Raw genomic sequence first — 20,839 nt, forward strand, 5'->3', positions numbered from 1 at the left:
GGACGGGAGGAACAGATCCCTTGCCATCTGCTCATCTTCTTCTCACATCGGAACGGATCTACAAGCTGCCCCCTAATGTCTTACCATGCCATTAGGTTGTGCATCGTCTGGCCCTATGGGCTAGTCCCCAGGCTAAACCACACACCTACGCGTATAGGACTAAGGGGAACAGGAGCACTTTCCCACTCGAACAAGAAGAACGAGAAAATAGCAAGACAGACAAACTAATACGCTGATTAAACACCACACATGCGTAAATATAACATGTCCATCGCAATTACACAACTCAAATTACATGAGACATCCACACTGAACATGGATGTTAGCAGTCAACACCTTGCGCGCGAGGACTTTCGCACTACGAGTGGTAGAATTGCCGATGGCAAGGATTTCATTGTCGGACCTCTTTGACGCGTACCCTTGTCCCATGGCATCATAATCAATTGCCCAAATTATATGGCCCATATGTGCCCATCATTGTCTCATAGACTTCTGACCATTGCACACATAAGCCACACAATCCCAGTAGTCTGTCGGGTGTCATCGGGAAACCCAAATCATCCACTTTTCTTTCCAAGCAGGATACATCATAGATGACATTGCAGTATTACAACAATTTAAATAAATATAGTACATCAGAATAAACAACAGAAGACTTACAAACCATAAGTTTACAAACCGTTTATTAAGTTATTACAAATCACAAGTTTTTAGCCAACTCGGCAGTAGGGTAGCATGAGAGGTACCACTTTAAAAATCACACAAGGGAGGTTCACCCTATCCAAGGGTGCACAACAAACTTCTGTACTGCTGGCTCTCCTCATGCACCAAGGGCTAACAAACCCTGAGGACAAAGGTACTCAACAAGACTTAACCGATGAAAAGTTATGACACTACACCACAACACCGCTTCACGATCAGATGGATGATCTGACGCTAAAGATAACTCAGAGACCATCTGACGCTAAATCCTCATTTAGCGATTTAGTGTCTATCGCTATAGGTATTCATATTTAGCGTTGAACCATCTGTTGCTAAAGCCAAGTGTACCATCAATCTGTCTGTCGCTAAAGAAAATGGACGCCACACTGAGCTTGTGTGCCCTTGACCCCGTCACACTTGCACCGTATCCCCTCGACCCTGATCCCCAATTCCCATTCCCCACGACCCCCGCCCATGTATCACCACCTCACGCCGACGCTGCCGTCGCCGATGGAGAACTCGGTGGCGGGGCCATCCTCGAAGCCACCAACACCAGTGTCCAAGCCCAACTCGCGCCTTGCCTCAGCGCCATCCTCCCGCCTCTCCGCCACGCCGACGCACGCATCCGTGCCGACGTCCACCCCGACGCCGGCCTCCCGCACCGTCTATAGCGACTGCTTCATCCCCAGCCGCACCGGATCAAACCTCGCGCTCTTCGACCTCACCCCTCGCCCTCCACCGCATCCTCCCACGAAGGCGGCCCCGGTGCCTCATCCGGATCTGCGCCTGCCACGTCGCCCTACTGCACGCTCTTCGGTCCTGACATGCTCGACCGGGTTGCATCCTCGGCCACTGCGTGCTCGTCGTCCTCCTCCCCGGGGCCCTCGCCTGTGGGCACCCCCGCCACCGGGAACTTCTTCAAATTCAAGACGGAGGTGTGCCAGAGCACCAAGAGGGCTCTTTTTTCAGAGAGGAAGAGGAGGACGCGTTGTTCCCCGACATTTTCACCACGAGGGGTGCAGGACCAATGAAGGTCCTAAGGTCACCCTACAAGGTGAGAAGGGGAATTGGATTTGGTGATTTCTTGATTGAGCCTTCTCTGTTTCTTGATTTAGGTTTCTTGGGTTCTGTTTCTTGAGCTAGCCTCGCTGCTTCTTGGGGGCATGAAAGATTTGACATCTAGCCAATTGCATTCCAAAATGCTGAAAGAGACTTTTTTCACGAACATAATGCAAAATTTGTAGACTTCATGCCAACAATTTTTTGTCTTTGCGCTATTAAATTTTCTTGTTGTTGCTTGTAGGTGCTAGATGCGCTCGCTTTGCAGGATGACTTCTACCTCAACCTCATCGATTGGTCTTCACATAATGACCTCGCTGTTGGGTTGGGCAATTGCGTTTACTTGTGGAATGCATGCAGCAGCAAGGTAAGCAACCGTGGTCATCCTTAAGGTATATCGTCACTGAGAATTGAAGATGGATTGTTAACAGATTTATTTATCATTGTATAGGTCACCAAGCTTTGTGATTTGGGGGTGGATGACAATGTTTGTTCTCTGGGGTGGGCGCAGCATGGCACTCACCTAGCTGTAGGCACAAATCAAGGAAAAGTTCAGGTTATGTCCCGTTCTTACCTTGAATATTGTTATTTGATATGCCGTCAAGTGTTGGATGATTTCTAAATCCCTTTTAGTGCAATGTATCATCAAGAATTATAGCTGTATACAGCACATGGAATAAATTTGATAATTTTGTGAAACCAGCTCAGGTGTAGACAATATGCCTTTTAGCACTTAGTATATTGATTGGTTTATTATGGTAGTCTACCCTATTGATTGTACTCGATTGACACAAAAACCTTCTGTGTAAAACCTTAATAGTTTTATACTTTATGGAAAACCTTAACAATTGTAAATGCCATTCTTCTATATGCTCAAACCTCAAACTCGAATCAATTTTATCTGGTTTTGCTCTTGATTTAGAACCACCCTTATTCCTATAGGGAATCGATTTATAAATTCGTAGAAACAGTCAAATGATCATTCTGTTTGCCATCTGCATTGGTATGTAAAATTGTTACTATATGAGTATCTGCAAATCTGATTACCATGTTACATTTTATCTTATGTAGATCTAGGATGCAACTCGTTGTAAAAGAATAAGAACAATGGAAAGCCATCGCATGCGTGTAGGTGCTCTTGCATGGAGCTCTTCATTGCTTTCTTCTGGAAGCCGTGACAAGAGTATCCTCCACCATGATATCCGTGCTCAAGAAGATTATGTTAGCAAGCTTACCAGGCATAAATCTGAGGTAATCTATTCATGTCTCCTTATAATATGACTTTTTATATGTATTAGTGCATCAAATTTCTGATGATCTGACAAGTATATTCATTATCCTAGTGAAGCTTTAGTTTTCTATTTTGGTAATGCATGGATTCCTAATCTCACATATCTTCTAGGTTTGTGGACTCAAGTGGTCTTACGACAATCGTCAGCTTGCATCAGGTGGCAATGATAACAGAGTAAGATGCCTGTCCATATGTTCCTGTTAGTTTGGAATGCATTGTTCTTAGGATTCCACATTGCTGTTTTCCCATACTAATATTTCCCCTTTGTCCAGCTTTTTGTTTGGAATCCACATTCAGTACAACTAGTACTGAGCACACAGCAGCTGTCAAAGCTATTGCCTGGTCACGTCATCACCATGACCTGCTTGCATCTGGTGGAGGAACCGCAGATAGATGCATACAATTTTGGAATACGACCACAAATACACACTTGAGTTGTGTGGACACTGGAAGCCAGGTAGTGTTTTCAATGTGTCAATACCTGCAATCCTTGTTTATCTCTCTTCTCATCATTACAAAAATTGCAATCATTGAGCTGTGTGGACACTGACACCTAGGTAGTTTTCAATGTGTTAATACCTGCAATCCTTGTTTATCTCTCTTATCATTACAAAAATTGCAATCATTTTCTGAAGAGTATATCACACTTGTAATATATTTCCTGCACCCTGACTTTTGGGATTAATCTATAGATGCTCATCCCTGTTTGTGGTGTGGGAAAAAACATGCCCAAAAGTTTACTTGAACAAATATGTACTATTATACTTGCTTCTTGCTACAGCTAGTTATGGATTTTAAGTTCTGAATGTATGTATGTATGGTAGCAATTCTGAGGCTGCATCACACGTGCAGCTATGTGCAGCTTTGGCTGCAATCAGTAGCTAGTTTGTGTGTTCTTTTGTTAAAAAATTCTTGTTGAAAATGTAATGATCACCAACTTTAGTTGGCTGCTATCTGTTTCTATCAAGTTCAGTTCGGTCACTCTATGCAGCCAGAGTCAAGAGTCAGACATGAGTTTTGTTACTTTGTCCTTCATTGCTAAGACTTTTCTCTTCCTATATGTTGTTTGAGCTATCCTTATGTCGCACCCAATTTTGCAAAGCAAAACCAAGTACTCATATATGTGCGCCCAGGATGTCCAAACACACACATATATCACAAATTGCAATAGTATCAAAGTAAAGTACTTATTACATCGCATATCTCATCATAAAGTTAATACAAAGTTTGCTCGAAGGCAATATTATTACAATCACAGCGGAATAACTAGCCCAACTGCCACAGGGACTCTAACTGGTGAACGTCTCCCTAGTAGTCCTGGACATCCTCCAGAAACTCTTCATATCCATTATCTATTACCCATCCGGGATTTTCATTGGATGTAAAGCAAGTGTAAGCTCACCATGCTTAGCAAGTATATCAAAGGGATCTATGAGGCTCAAATAGGCTTGACACTGTTTGACTGCAGTTCGCAATTTTAGTTGATCAAATTTTAGCAACCTGAATTACTACTTTAATGAACAGGCCCAATTCCCAAGTGGTATTAAAGTATCATCAAGCTTTATCTCATATCCCATCCATCCATCATCCACAGTAACCACTAATCTCGAAGGATCCAGACCGCTCGTATCCGTGAGCACGGCTGTTATAACAGGTTAATTATTTCTGCAGAAATTGTACATCTTTACCCACCGAGCTGTGATTCCCAATGCCGGGGTTCGCGAGACCCACTACACCTCTTCCTAGGAAGTGTGGCAGAGTTTCACTATGAAACCCTTAGCTAGTTGCACTAACAGGTCGTAGCTACAAAGGAATGGCATGCGTGGGCATCGCAGCACGGTGCACACCCTAACAGAAAAAGGAAAGATACCCTCTTACCCTGTAACAACCCGGGTTTTTGGAGAAGCCAAAAATACGAACTTTTTGAAAATTTTCCTGCAATATGTGAAGCATGTAGATGCTAGGTCAAACAAAGAACAATTTATAGATAAATTGTTGCATACATATAGAATTACTTGTAGGAGTTTGCCGGAGTTCTTTTGTTGGGTTAGTGTTTTGTGTTGGAGTGCACAAGTCCGTAGCAAATCCTATTGATCCCTTCTAAAATATCTTATGAATCCCTTTTTCCTCTCTCAATTCACCTTCTTACTTTCGAACCTCATTCAAATTCCTTAACCTAATTCATAAAGTCAATCGACCTTCCTTGTAAATCAGTGCCCATCAATGCCAACCCTTGACATTGGACTCCCTAAACCCTAATGACCCTTAGTGGACCCCACTAGGATGTATTCATGCTTGGCAACACATGTATACACTCATAGAGACCCAAGGTATAGTTAGAATGGGAAAGTAGAAATAGAAAAGGCTTAGAAAAGAGGGGAAAATGGAAAAGGACATTTCGGCCAGGAGCAACCGCGCGGCCCAGCCTGATCAGCCTGCTCATCCTTGCGTGCAGCCGCAGCCTACCCCACTGCCTAGCCCAGCCCGCCAACCACTGCTGCCACCCTGCTGCTTGCACCCACAGACCACATGGCCCAGCCAGCAGGTTAGCCCCAGCATGCGATTGAAGTAGCGCAGCCCAACCCAACAAGAAGGCCCAGCCACACGCCTGATCCAGGTCGGCTTCGCCTTCATCCCATGGCCACTGACAGCACGACCCCATTGGTCATCCCCTTCCTCCAACCACTTCCCCCCCCTCTCCTCTGTTTTGCGCCCAAAAGCAGAGCACCGGCACATGGGAAGGATCCCAGGCCCCAGCGCCACTCCCCACCGTCTGTGCCGAGCCACCAACCCCGCACGCCCCCTTGGATGGCTGCCACATCGCCGACCCACGGTGCCTGGAACCCCGACCAGCCTCGCACTCGCCTGGCGCGCAATGGCCATGGCCATGGATGACGCCACCACCTGCCACTCCTGTTCCCTCCTTGTCGAGCCACGGTCTGTGAAATTCGGGAGTACCAAAACGCCCACGATCGCGCCGCGGCCCCCGAACCCTATCCCTGGCGCATCCGAGCCCTCCATTCGTCCCTCCATCTTCATCTGCCGTCCACCGACCTACCATGGATGCAGCCCTGCTATAAAGAGCCTCGAGCCAGCGCCCTAGCATTCCCCATGCCCACGCCGCCATCGGTGGCCTCCACGCACCCAAACCACACCAAGCAAGAGTGAGGGAGAAGGAGGAAGAAAGGAGAGAGGAAGGGAGAAGAAGAGGAACCGGAGCACGTTGGGACGATCCCTCGGAGCCCCTCATCGCCGGCCGAAGCTCTGCGCTGAACCGTGAGCACACGCGTTCGGCAACGACGCGACTTCAGCGCTGCCTGCACCGGGCCCGACCTACACCACGCGACCTCGCCGTCAAGCCTGCAACGCCGGGCACGTCCTCGAGCCACGCGACCACGGGAACTCCACGACCTCGCAGCCACGAATCCGCGTCAAGCCTCGGCGTCGACACCACGTCGAGCCGCCATCCACCTCAACTCCATCACGGCCTTCACAAGCGGACGGTGAGCCTTCCCTGAACCCAAGACCCCACCTTTCAATGCATTTCAGTGACCATGCCTGACCGACCTTTGCGCCGAGTGCTGAAACGTGCAGCGACGCCGAGCCCTCGGAGACCGTGGCCGCCATGGAAAGTCCTTGCGTCGGACCATCACCAACTTGGGCCTCGACCTCGCCCTAAACCATAGCTAGGAGCCACGGCGCCACCTCCGTCCACCATGCCCGGACAGCCACACCACAACGTCGCAGCCACGATCGGAAACGCCACCACCTTGACGCGATCTGGCCGCACTGAGCCCTTCCTACACGTAGTGCTGCATGACCAAGGTACGACCATGCACCGGTGAGCTCATCCTTAGCCAAGCTCCACCCTCTTGGCCCCTCGATGGCATGTTGGCATGCCCGGCTGACTTGCCGCACAGACCTTGCCGCCCATGGCCATCACATTGCTAGGAGCACCGCGCACCACTTGCCTGTCATTAGCCACTGCCATCGCTTAACAAGGCCCTACCTTGCCTCGGTGCCACGCCGTCGGCAAACCTCGTCGTGGCCATGACCATGCCTATGCACACACCACCTCGCCCTCGCGTCCACGGCATGGCATCACCATCGTGGCCTCACCATGGTGAGCTCAACCGACCCCTACACCTCTGTGACCCCAGACCCTGCCACCACACTCACGACCATGGCCACCGCTTGGACGCACGCACACACAGACCCAAAGGCTGACCTTGGCCACGCTGGCACTCATGCACCGAGCAGTGTCACAGTGAGCCAAGCATGCACTGTGTCCGTGCCCCCAGGCTCTTCGGTCAAGCACCACTAGGCACGGTCGCGAGCTGCTCACCCAAGGCCTCGGAGAACATCATGCGCAACACCATCACCGCGGACACGCGTGTCGCGAGCAGCCCTAGCCCTAGACCCTACCTTGCTGAGTGGCTTACGGGAAAGCACCAAGGCCAGCTGGCCCAATGCCCAGAACCAGCACCCTCTCTTCTCTCTTGGGCCGACTGCAGCAGCTGCAACATCGGCCTAGTGGCCCCGTGCTGGCCCTCTCTCTCATCCTTGCAGTTTGGGCCGACAAACAGGCCAGCCTGCCTTTCCTTTTCACGTAAGCCAAGCTTGGCAGTAGCCCTAGTGGTGGCCCAGTAGAAATCGTGGCCTCCCTCTTCTTTTTCAGGAATGGATTTAATCTCCGAAATTCATAGAAAATTCATACATTGTCGAAAAATTATGAAACCAGTTTCATAATTTTTCTAAAGACAAGCACCACATTGATGACCTTTCCGACCACGTTGGCAACCTTTCCGACCACTTCGGCGATCTCACCGACCACATTGGTGATCCCTCCGACCACCTAGGCAATCTTTCCAACCACCTCGGTAACCTTTCCGACCACCACCATGATCACTCCGACCACCTCGGCGACCACTCTGACCTGCCTCTCCCAGACCTAGCAGGAAGACCCCCACCGTCTTGCCGGATGCTTTCTTCACTAACCCTTGCGGTGTTTTGACAACAGCTGGCACATCTTAGCCAGTCGCTGCCATGCCCGACCAGCCATAGCCAGCCTTTGGCCAACCATAGCCACTTGTAGCCAGCCACAGCCAGCCATAGAAAGCTGCAGCAAGCCACAGAGAGCCACAGCAGGCCATAGCTAGCCTCAGCTGGCCAGAGGAGGCCACAACCCTCCAGGACAAGTTACAACAACCCTTGGGCCACCACATCTTTGCCGCGAAGACGAATCTTAGTCGAATGACACCCCCATCACCGATGAAAGCCCCTTCCTACTCATTCCTATACTCATTCGTACACTTACAATACGTGATCTTGATCTATCTATATCTGTCTACACCATGCCCTTGTGTAGGTCTACCCATCCCCCTCGCTATGGAATGTGCTACTCCGTAGTCGTGTCGAGTTGTTGTGTCTTCAGTCGTGTTTGGTTCTCATCGCTGATTGTTAGTGTTGTTGCCTGTATGCCGAGCCTTTAAGCCGGCTGAGGGATCGTACCTCGTTCGGACGTTACAATCGTGAGATCCGTCTTGCCATGACTGTGATGCCGAGTGTAACTCGACCCATCGCATTTTAGTTGGCTTCATAGTACCACGAGTGTTAGCTCCTGCCTTCGGCCCTAGAACATGGTCATGATGGATTCGATGTCGATACTAACATCGATGTGGATATCACCTGCATGCCTTGAGCCCTCCATGACCAAGTCCTGTGGGAGATGACATGGAGATAACAATCATGGAACGATGGGTGCCAACCCATTGGTATAGCTTGTGGCCACGAGTTCGCCTCGCCATGACCATGGAGTTACGCCACTCTTTTACTTTTACTTGCCTCTTCATGCACAAACCCCGTATGCTTGTACCTTTGTATGACCATCACATTTCCTTGATTCCTACGATGACAACCGCACCGCTATGAATTAGAGAGATGTCTTAGTGCCAGTGCACCTAAGTCAGGTACCCTACGAGTGGTTTGCGCACTTGTACTCTTTAGTGAGTCGCTCCTTCTGATGCCCTATCTTCTGTCGTGGCGTGTGTGTTGGAAGGAGCAGACCTCAGTTCCTTGCTGTCATTGCCCTATTAGCTGCTCTGTTCGATCCCACCGTGTCCATGGCGATTGGATCAAAGACCGGACCATCTCTTTTTAGCTAGCAAAGCTATAGTCTATGTCGTACCTCGGACCTGTGCGTGTTGACCCGATCAACCGTCTAAAACCATCTTCCCTGAAGATGTGTCTGAGAAGATGATGTGGATGTGCCTAGCTAACCCTCGCTTCTTTTGTTTTGCTGAGCAACTCTCTTCCTAGCTCCCGATGTTATTATGTCGTGAGGATCGAGAGAACCCGTTGCTGTCCAAACTCTTTGCGCTACCGCTTTCTACCATAGCAGGCGAGCCGAAGTACATTGAAGCCAAGTCACAATAGTGTTATCATTCTTGTGTGCTACTCGTGTCCAAATTGTGACTTGTGGGATAAGGCTATAAGAGCCGAACCCCATCGTTCTTCTTTCTTGGGGCTCGACTTCCAATCCCTGTCAATTCAATGACACCGGATCAAAAGATCGTGAGCCATGGTGTTTGCTCTGGATAAGCTTTGGCTTAAACCGTCTATTGTAAAGCCATACCAGCTTGGCCAAGACTTAAGCTTGTGCTTAGCAAACCACCACTTGTGATTCTTGGCCCGTGGAAATCAGACAACCACCGAGAGGGCCAAGCCGTGTATCTTTTATTATCTCGTTGGTATTATTGGATCCTCCTGCGCCTCGTCGTCTTTTTGGGTGTCGAGTGTTCTCTTGCCTTGCGTGATGCTTAGCGGAGTAGCTAGCGATCGGACCAAGAGAACATAGATGACAACAAGGACTATGGAATGGAGATGACGCAGGAGGAGGCGACCCTGCTAATGGAACACCAACAGATGGAGAATTGTACCACTACTACCTCTACATCACAGGTGTCATGGCAGCACCCTCTTTTAGAGAATCCTATTAGACATTGCATAATATCTAGAACTGCTAGCGCTTTATAATTATTCCTTTGCTAGTACTTTGATGCATGCTACTACCTAAGCCATTATTACCCTGATGCAACCCACTCTACCATGTCACCCTACTTTGTGCTTTTGCTCACTTATATATGCTTACTTGCCTGCTTGCATATTACACCACTATACTTATTATTAACTCCACTTCGCATTATATCAGGGATATGATGCTGGTGGTGAACCCCCTAGGAATGGTTGGCTATGGGTGCCGGACTAGGTGGTGTGAGAGCGTGCTGCGTGTGTCTTGGGTGCATGGAGAGTGAGGGTTATGTTGATCGAGCTGGAATAATGATGAGCCTAGGGCAAGTCTTGCTATGTGGTGCTACCTGGGCACTTGGATAGGGAATACCTATGGCAGGTAAAAATGGTAATTGGAGGTGTCCTTGGGTGTGAACCTTAGAGAGGTGGAGCCCAGGGTAGAGGTGCTGTGGTGGCATGTAAAATGGAAACCCTGATGAAGATGTTCTGGCTTGGTCAATCTCTAAGGACTTACTAGTACTCAGACTCATCGGGAATCCTTTACATCCCACTCGCCCTATATGGTGTGGGATGGTCAGACTACTTGGTAGAACAATGCCACTACTGCTAGGCGAATGTGTGCAAGGAGGTACAGGGCACGCGGTTTCCCCCACACCCTTCCGAGACTTTAGGAGGCCTTGTGGACCGGGCTCTTGACATCCGCAGGGCCCTGGCTCTATCTACGACTCACAGTATCAGCCATCCCAGACTAGACTTGGGATATTCTAGGGCTGAGAGGTAGGGTGGCATCATTCTAGGCTAGCAAGCGGCCGAAATCTGCCTAGATGGGGCACCATCGAGGATGGCTATCTTGTGGGTATGTAAAACCTCTGTAGAGTGTTTGGTTGATCGATCGATACATATGCCGACCTGTCGGCTATGGACCTTTCCTGGGTTTCGCTTAAACTAGATAGGAGATGAGTCCTTCTTTTCTCCCTCCAGGGTTGGGGTATTTTCCGGCCATGAGCTAGGGGCTGTGGGCCATTGAGACAAGTGCCGAGAGGGAGTCACCTGTCGACCTGAGTGAGTGAGATGAGATGTGGAGATGGAGGTGTGGCTATGGTTGGGTTGGGTTGGTGGATGGATATGGATGGATGTGGATGTGTGTGGCTGGGAATGTGTTAAAAACTGGATATTATTATTACATTACTACTGTTACTTGCTTCTCATGCACTAAGGATGCAAACCATAGCCTCATATTAGGATCGCCAGATCCTCTTGTTTTATCTTTTCCACTAAAGCTCATTGGTGCTGACCATGGCCTGCACACATCTAGCGGTGTGCAAATTTTCCTGCTTCTCAGAGATGCTGACTTTAGAAGGATTAGAAGGTCTCATGCCTACGCTCAAGTTTGGTTCGAAGATGGAATCTACGCTGCACTATGCCAACTCTGATGATGACCTGTAAAGGAGGAGCCTTCACTCGATAGTCTTCCACTAGATTAACTCTATAATAGGTGTGTTCCCCAGTTATGTAATATCTTGTATTCTTGTAATCTTACGATTTATGACTGTGATATCGACTGATATATGATAATACGATGGAATAAACTATTGGTCTCATCATATTATAATTCATTCTGTGGATTTTCCCTTCATGGAAAATTGAGGATGTTTCAGTTGGTATTAGAGCCATACTTGACCTTAGGACGAGACCTTTAGTACCAAACACTAGTTTAGAAGCCAAACATTCTATCTGTAGTGGAGTCATAGCTACTAACACTTGATTCCCTGTCTCTACCTTGAGTTATGCTACTAACTGACTATCCCCGAACTGAAAAGTTGACCACTAGGAAATGATTTCCTCGTTATCACCCACGCAAGATCGATAGATGTGTGAGACTCAAAGGCTTAGGAGTCGCCTTAAGTCAACACTATGCATATAGGAGTTGTAATGCTGCTTGAGTGCTTGGATCTTTTTGCTTCTTGTGATTATATTGCTTGAGTGAAGAATATATAAGCTATTTTAATTACATGTGACTCTAAGACCCTGGCTAACCTAGCAGGCTATGAACCAAGACCGCCATATGACTAGATAGAACCTCTAGAGATCCTTGGACACCCTATACAAATTTGGATTGAGTTATCGGAGAAGACAAAAGGGCGACAATCCCTTTTGCAAGGTTCTATGGAACAACTACCCCAATCAAGAAGCAACACCCAGCCTCTTGACCGACCGAGCAACACCTTAATCTCGAGGATGAGATTCCTGTAAGGAGGGTGGACTGTAACAACCCGGGTTTTTGGAGAAGCCAAAAATACGAACTTTTTGAATTTTTTCCTGCAATATGTGAAGCATGTAGATGCTAGGTCAAACAAAGAACAATTTATAGATAAATTGTTGCATACATATAGAATTACTTGTAGGAGTTTGCTAGAGTTCTTTTGTTGGGTTAGTGTTTTGTGTTGGAGTGCACAAGTCCGTAGCAAATCCTGTTGATCCCTTCTAAAATATCTTATGAATCCCTTTTTCCTCTCTCAATTCACCTTCTTACTTTTGAACCTCATTCGAATTCCTTAACCTAATTCATAAAGTCAATCGACCTTCCTTGTAAATCAGTGCCCATCGATGCCAACCCTTGACATTGGACTCCCTAAACCCTAATGACCCTTAGTGGACCCCACTAGGATGTATTCATGCTTGGCAACGCATGTATACACTCATAGAGACCCAAGGTATAGTTAGAATGGAAAAGTAGAAATAGAAAAGGCTTAGAAAAGAGGGGAAAATGGAAAAGGCCATTTCGGCCAAGAGCAACTGCGCGGCCCAGCCTGATCAGCCTGCTCATCCTTGCGTGCAGTCGTAGCCTACCCCACTGCCTAGCCTAGCTCGCCAACCACTGCTACCGCTCTGCTGCTTGCACCCAAAGACCACACGGCCCAGCCAGCAGGTCGGCCCCAGCATGCGATTGCAGTAGCGTAGCCTAGCCTAGCAAGAAGGCCCAGCCGCACTGCCTGATCTAGGACTGGCTTCGCCTTCATCCCACTGGCCGCTGACAGCACGACCACAGTCGGTCATCCCCTTCCTCCAACCACTTCCCCCCCCTCTCCTCTATTTTGTGCACCCAAAAGCATAGCACTGGCACATGGGAAGGATCCCAGGCCCCAGCGCCACTCCCCATTGTCCGTGCCAAGCCACCAACCCCGCACGCCCCCTTGGATGGCTGCCACGTCACTGACCCGCGGCGCCTGGAACCCCGACCAGCCTCGCACTCGCCTGGCGCACAACGGCCATAGGCCATGGATGACGCCACCACCTGCCACCCCTATTCCCTCCTTGCCGAGCCATGGTCTACTGAAATTCGGGAGTACCAAAATGCCCATGATCACGCCGCGGCCCCTGAACCCTATCCCCGGTGCATCCGAGCCCTCCAATTGTCCCTCCATCTTCATCTGCTGTCCACCGACCTACCATGGACACAGCCCCACTATAAAGAGCCTTGAGCCAGCGCCCTAGCGTTCCCCATGCCCGCGCCACCACCGGTGGCCTCCACGCATCCAAACTGCACCAAGCAAGAGTGAGGGAGAAGGAGGAAGAAAGGAGAGAGGAAGGGAGAAGAAGAGGAACCGGAGCACACCGGGACGATCCCTCGGAGCCCCTCGTCACCGGTCAGAGCTCTACGCTGAACTGTGAGCACGTGCGTTCGGCAACGACGTGACTTTGGCACTGCCTGCACCGGGCCCGACCTGCACCACGCGACCTCGCCGTCAAGCCTACAACAGCCGGGCGCGTCCTCGAGCCGTGCGACCATGGGAACTCCATGACCTCATAGCCACGGATCCGCGTCAAGCCCCAGTGTCGACCCCACGTCGAGCCGCCATCCACCTCAACTCCATCATGGCCTTCACAAGCGGACAGTGAGCCTTCCCTGAACCCAAGACCCCACTGTTTTGACGCATTTTAGTGACCATGCCTGACCAGCCTTTGCGCCGAGTGCTAAAACGTGCAGCGACGCTGAGCCCTCGGAGACCGTGGCCGCCACGAAAAGTCCTTGCGTCGGACCAGTCACCAACTTGGGCCTCGACCTCACCCTGAACCGTAGCCAGGAGCCACCGGCTGCCACCTCCGTCCACCAAGCCCGGACATCCACACCACGACATCGCGGCCATAATCAGAAACGCCACCACCTTGATGCGATCTGGCTGCACCGAGCCCTTCCTGCACGCAGTGCTGCACGACCAAGGTACGACCATGCACCGGTGAGCTCATCCTTGGCCAAGCTCCACCCTCTTGGCCCCTCGATGGCATGTCAGCATGCCCGACTGACTTGCCGCACAGACCTTGCCGCCCATGGCCATCACACTGCTAGGATCATCGCGCACCACTTGCCCATGTCACTAGCCACTGCCATCGCTTGACAAGGCCCTGCCTTGCCTCGGTGCCACGCCGTCGGTGAACCTCGTCGTGGCCATGACCACGTCCGCGCACACACCACCTCGCCCTCGTGTCCACGGCATGGCACCGCCATCGCGGCCTCACCATGGTGAGCTCAGCCGACCCCTACACCTCTGTGACCTCGGACCCTGCCACCACACTCACGACCATGGCCACCTGCTCGGATGCACGCACACACATACCCAAAGGTCCGACCTTGGCCATGCTGACACTCATGCACTGAGCAGTGTCACGGCGAGCCAAGCGTGCACTGTGTCCGTGCCCCCAGGCTCTTCGGTCAAGCACCACTGGGCACGGTCGCGAGCTGCTCACCCAAGGCCTCAGAGAACGTCGCGCGCTGACACCATCACCGCGGACACGAGCAGCCCCAACCCCTAGACCCTGCCTTGCTAAGCGGCTTGTGGGAAAGCACCAAGGCTAGCCGGCCCAATGCCCAGCACCAGCACCCTCTCTTCTCTCTTGGGCCGACTGCAGCAGCTGCAACATCGGCCCAGTGGCCCTGTGCTGGCCCTCTCTCTCTTCCTTGCAGTTTGGGCCTGACAAATAGGCTGGCCTGCCTTTCCTTTTCGCGTAAGCCAAGCCCGGTAGCAGCCCAGTGGTGGCCCAGTAGAAACCGTGGCCTCCCTCTTCTTTTTCAGGAATGGATTTAATCTCCGAAATTCATAGAAAAATCATACGTTGTCGAAAAATTATGAAACTAGTTTCATAATTTTTCTAAAGACGAGCACCACGTTGATGACCTTTCCGACCACGGTGGCAACCTTTCCGACCACTTCGGCGATCTCACCGACCACGTTGGTGATCCCTCCGACCACCTAGGCAATCTTTCCGACCACCTCGGTAACCTTTTCGACCACCTTGGTGACCACTCCGACCACCTCCATGATCACTTCGACCACCTCGGCGACCACTCTGACCTGCCTTTCCCAGACCAGCAGGAAGACCCCACCGTCTTGCCGGATGCTTTCTTCACTAACCCTTGCGGTGTTTTGACAACAGCTGGCACATCTTAGCTAGTTGCTGCCATGCCCAGCCAGCCATAGTCAGCCTTTGGCCAACCATAGCCACTTGTAGCCAGCCACAGCCAGCCACAGAAAGCTGCAGCAAGCCACAGCTAGCCGCAGCAGGCCGTAGCTGGCCTTAGCTGGCCAGAGGAGGCCACAACCCTCCGGGACAAGTTACAACAACCCTTGGGCTGCCACATCTTTGCCGCGAAGACGAATCTTAGTCAAACAACACCCCCGTCATCGACGAAAGCCCCTTCCTGCTCATTCCTATACTCATTCATACACTTACAATACGTGATCTTGATCTATCTATATCTGTCTGCACCGTGCCCTTGTGCAGGTCTACCCATCCCCCTCGCTATGGAATGTGCTACTCCGCAGTCATGTCGAGTTGTTGCAGTCTTCGGTCGTGTTTGGTTCTTATCGCTGATTGTTAGTGTTGTTGCCTGTATGCCGAGCCTTCGAGCCAACTGAGGGATTGTACCTCGTTCGGACGTTACGATTGCGGGATTCGTCTCGCCATGACCATGATGCCGAGTGTAACTCGACCCGTCGCTTTTTAGTTGGCTTCATAGTACCACGAGTGTTAGCTCCTGCCTTCGGCCCTAGAACATGGTCGTGATGGATTCGATGTCGATACTAACATCGATGCGGATATCACCCACACGCCTTGAGCCCTCCATGACCAAGTCCTATGGGAGATGACCTAGAGATAACAATCATGGAACAATGGGTGCCAACCCATTGGTATAGCTTGTGGCCGCGAGTTCGCCTCGCCATGACCATGGAGTTATGCCACTCTTTTACTTTTACTTGCCTCTTCATGCACAAACCCCTGTATGCTTGTACCTTGTATGACCATCGCATTTCCTTAATTCCCACGGTGACAACCGCACTGCTACGAATTAGAGAGATGTCTTAGTGCTAGTGCACCTAAGTCGGGTACCCTACGAGTGGTTTGCGCACTTGTACTCTTTAGTGAGTCGCTCCTTCCGATGCCCTGTCTTCTGTCATGGCATGTGTGTTGGAAGGAGCAGACCTCAGTTCCTTACTATCATTGCCTTATTAGCCGCTCTGTTCAATCCCACCATGTCCATGGCGATTGGATCAAAGACCAGACAATCTCTTTTTAGCTAGCAAAGCTATAGTCTATGTCGTACCTCGGACCCGTGCGTGTTGACCTGATCGACCATCTAAAACCATCTTCCCCGAAGATGTGTCTGAGAACATGACATGGATGTGCCTAGCTAACCCTCGCTTCTTTTGTTTTGCTGAGCAACTCTCTTCCTGGCTCCCGACGTTATTATGTCTTGAGGATCAAGAGAACCCATTGCTGTCCAAACTCTTTGCGCTACCACTTTCTATCGTAGCAGGTGAGCCGAAGTACATTGAAGCCAAGTCACAATAGTGTTATCGTTCTTGTGTGCTACTCGTGTCCAAATTGTGACTTGCGGGATAAGGCTATAAGAGCCTGAACCCTATCGTTCTTCTTTCTTGGGGCTCGACTTCCAATCCCCGTCAATTCAATGACATCGGATCAAAAGATCGTGAGCCATGGTGTTTGCTCTGGATAAGCTTTGGCTTAAACTAGTCTATCGTAAAGCCTATACCGGCTTGGCCATGACTTAAGCTTGTGCTTAGCAAACCACCACTTGTGATTCTTGGCCCGAGGAAATCGGACAACCGCCAAGGGGGCCAAGCCGTGTATCTTTTATTGTCTCATTGGTATTATTGGATCCTCCTGCGCCTCGTCGTCTTTTCAGGTGTCGAGTGTTCTCTTGCCTTGCGTGATGCTTAGTGGAGTAGCTGGCGATCGGACCAAGAGAACATAGACGACAACAAGGACTGCTGAATGGAGACGACGTAGGAGGAGGCGACCCTGCTAATGGAACACCAATAGATGGAGAATTGTACCACTACTACCTCTACATCACTAGGTGTCATGGCAGCACCCTCTTTTAGAGAATCCTATTAGACATTGCATAATATCTAGAACTGCTAGCGCTTTATAATTATTCCTTTGCTAGTACTTTGATGCATGCTACTACCTGAGCCATTATTACCCTAATGCAACCCACTCTACCACATCACCCTGCTTTGCGCTTTTGCTCGCTTATATATGCTTACTTGCCTGCTTGCTTGCATATTACACCACTATACTTATTATTAACTCCACTTCGCTTTATATCGGGGATATGATGCTGGTGGTGAACCCCCTGGGAATGGTTGGCTATGGGTGCCGGACTAGGTGGTGTGAGAGCATGCTACGTGTGTCTTGGGTGCATGGAGAGTGAGGGTTATGTCGACCGAGCTAGAATAACAACGAGCCTGGGGCAAGTCTTGCTATGTGGTGCTACTTGGGCACTTGGATAGGGAATACCTGTGGCGGGTAAAAATGGTAATTGGAGGTGTCCTTGGGTGTGAACCTCGGAGAGGTGGAGCTCGGGGTAGAGGTGCTATGGTGGCACATAAAATGGAAACCCTGATGAAGATGTTCTAGCTTGGTCAATCCCTAAGGACTTACTAGTACTCAGACTCACCGAGAATCCTTTACATCCCACTCGCCCTATATGGTGTGGGACGGTCAGACTACTTGGTAGAACAATGCCACTACTGCTAGGTGAACGTGTGTAAGGAGGTACGGGGCACGTAGTTTCCCCCACACCCTTCTGAGACTTTAGGAGGCCTTGTGGACTAGGCTCTTAACATCTGGAGGGCCCCAGGCTCTAGTCTACTGACTCACAGTATCAGCCATCCCAGACTAGACTTGGGATGTTCTAGGGCTGAGAGGTAGGGTGGCATCAGTTCTAGGCTAGCAAGCGGCCGAAATCTGCCTAGATGGGGCACCAGTCGAGGATGGCTATCTTGTGGGTATGTAAAACCTCTGTAGAGTGTTTGGTTGATCGATCGATACATATGCCAACCTGTCGGCTATGGACCTTTCCTGGGTTTCACTTAAACTAGATAAGAGATGAGTCCTTCTTTTCTCCCTCCAGGGTTGGGGTATTTTTCGGCCGTGAGCCAGGGGCTGTGGGCCATTGAGACAAGTGCCAAGAGGGATCGGCCTATCGACCTGAGTGAGTGAGATGAGATGTGGAGATGGAGGTGTGGCTATGGTTGGGTTGGGTTGGTGGATGGATATGGATGGATGTGGATGTGTGTGGCTGGGAATGTGTTAAAAACTGGATATTATTATTACATTACTAATGTTACTTGCTTCTCATGCGCTAAGGATGCAAACCATAGCCTCATATTAGGATCGCCAGATCCTCTTGTTTTATCTTTTCCACTAAAGCTCATTGGTGCTAACCATGGCCTGCACACATCTGGCGGTGTGCAGATTTTCCTGCTTCTCAGAGATGCTGACTTTAGAAGGATTAGAAGGTCTCGTGCCTACGCTCAAGTTTGGTTCGGAGATGGAATCTACGCTGCACTATGCCAACTCTGATGATGACCCATAAAGGAGGAGCCTTCACTCGATAGTCTTCCGCTAGATTAACTCTGTAATAGGTGTGTTCCCCAGTGATGTAATTTCTTGTATTCTTATAATCTTACAATGTATGACTGTGATATCGACTGATATATGATAATATGATGGAATCAACTATTGGTCTCATCATATTATAATTCATTCTATGGATTTTCCCTTCGTGGAAAATTGAGGATGTTTCATACCCCTTACTGGAGCTATAGACGAGCTAGTACAATCTAAACAATAGGTTAAAGTCAGATCCATGTGACACTCAGGGTTGTACGGTCCCTCCTAGGTTGCCGCTTCAGGATTAAGTCCTTATGGAGAGGCACTAGAGTACTCAACCCCGTACTCCAGCCCCCTATCTGTTGCTAAAAAGTTCCATTTAATCACATTGCATATAGCCTTTAATCGTGTTTAACAATTACTTCATGTTAAGTGCTGTAGCATCTATCCAAAATGCCTACCCAATAAACCTAGGTATCAAGGATATGTGGTACAAGGAATTATCTAGGTAAAGTCCTTAAAGGCAATTCAAATTAAACACATGCATGAATGTAAGTGGTAGTAGTTCATAGGTAACAAGGGGCCTTTGGTACACTTGCCTTCCTCAAAGTCGTCCTGGGAGTACTGATGATCCTGCTGGGGGTCCTCAGTCACCTCAAATGGCTCACCCTCTAATCGTGATCCAATCATCAATCAAGCATCATTCCAATCATTACATGCATACAAGATAGACTTCCATAAGAATAGTACACCAAATAGTGAAAACATATGTTGAAAAGCTTATAGATCTATTCTACGCATTGCTACGAACACATGAGCGAAAGAATCACTCAAATCAGACTTAAAACGTGAAAGTTATGCATGAAATAAGATGTAGTGGCAATTCCATAAATAAACTAAACCTATTTTTGAATTAAAACAATTAAAAATCTGAATTTAAATGGAATTTGGACTAGGCATACTATTTTTGGAAACTATAGGGACTTGAACGAATAAAAACAGGACTGAATAAAAAGTTATTTGAACTGATGAGTACCCGGGTTGAATTCGAGAAAACAGAGGGGCTAAAGTGCAAAAGTGTTCGGCTTTGACTGCGGGTTTGACCCGACTGTTGACCAGGGTGACACGTGGACGGCTGCTGACAGGGCGCGGTGCACCACGTGGACGTGGGCGCGCTGACGCGGCATGGTGCGCCGGGTCCATGAGTCCACGGTGGACCGGCCACTTAACCCTGAAGGGGTACGCAATCTCGACCGCCCATTCGAAATCCAACGGCGCAGGGGTGAGGGTAGGGCAGTGGCTCACCGGGGAAGAGAAAGATGCCGGCGGTGCCATGGCCGGTGTGAACTAGAGCTTGTGCTATGGCGTCCTAGTGCGCTAAACAACGAATGGATGGCACGGGAAGGCGGAGAAGCTCACCGCGAGTCCGACGGTGGTGGTCGCGGCGTCGAGAAGGGCTCTAAAGCGAGTCGTCGACGGTGGCCGTGAACTGGAGAGAGAGAGGGCGTGGTTGAGGTTGAATCCGATGAAAACGAGACCAAAACCGCGAAGTGGAGGTACCTACAGGCTTCGGTGGGTCACGGTGGAACTCCTGGACACGTCGGCGTCGAGTTTTGCGCTCGGGAGGAGGAGTTAGCCGGCAGCGGTGGCTCACAGGCTATGAGCAGGGGATGGGGGAAGAAGGCAGGGCTCTGCTCAGGATTATATAGGCTAGCCGGTGGGGGAAATAGGAAAGGGAAGCGGGCGGATTGGGCAAAAAGGGTCGCTTTCCATCTGTGGGCGACGGCGCGGTGGCCTTCCATATGGGAGCGCCATCACCGGAGGCGAGGAAGGAAAGAG

At 49.8% G+C, this 20,839-nt stretch overlaps 1 pseudogene; it reads left to right on the forward strand.

The window, feature by feature from the left end:
- The first annotated feature begins 1,124 nt into the window (after positions 1 to 1,124).
- On the forward strand, positions 1,125 to 19,037 carry LOC136532761 (B-type cell cycle switch protein ccs52A-like; annotated as a pseudogene).
- Positions 19,038 to 20,839: the final 1,802 nt, after the last annotated feature.

This window comes from Miscanthus floridulus, unplaced genomic scaffold (assembly GCF_019320115.1).
Source record: "Miscanthus floridulus cultivar M001 unplaced genomic scaffold, ASM1932011v1 fs_6_2_3, whole genome shotgun sequence".
Lineage (NCBI taxonomy): Eukaryota > Viridiplantae > Streptophyta > Magnoliopsida > Poales > Poaceae > Miscanthus > Miscanthus floridulus.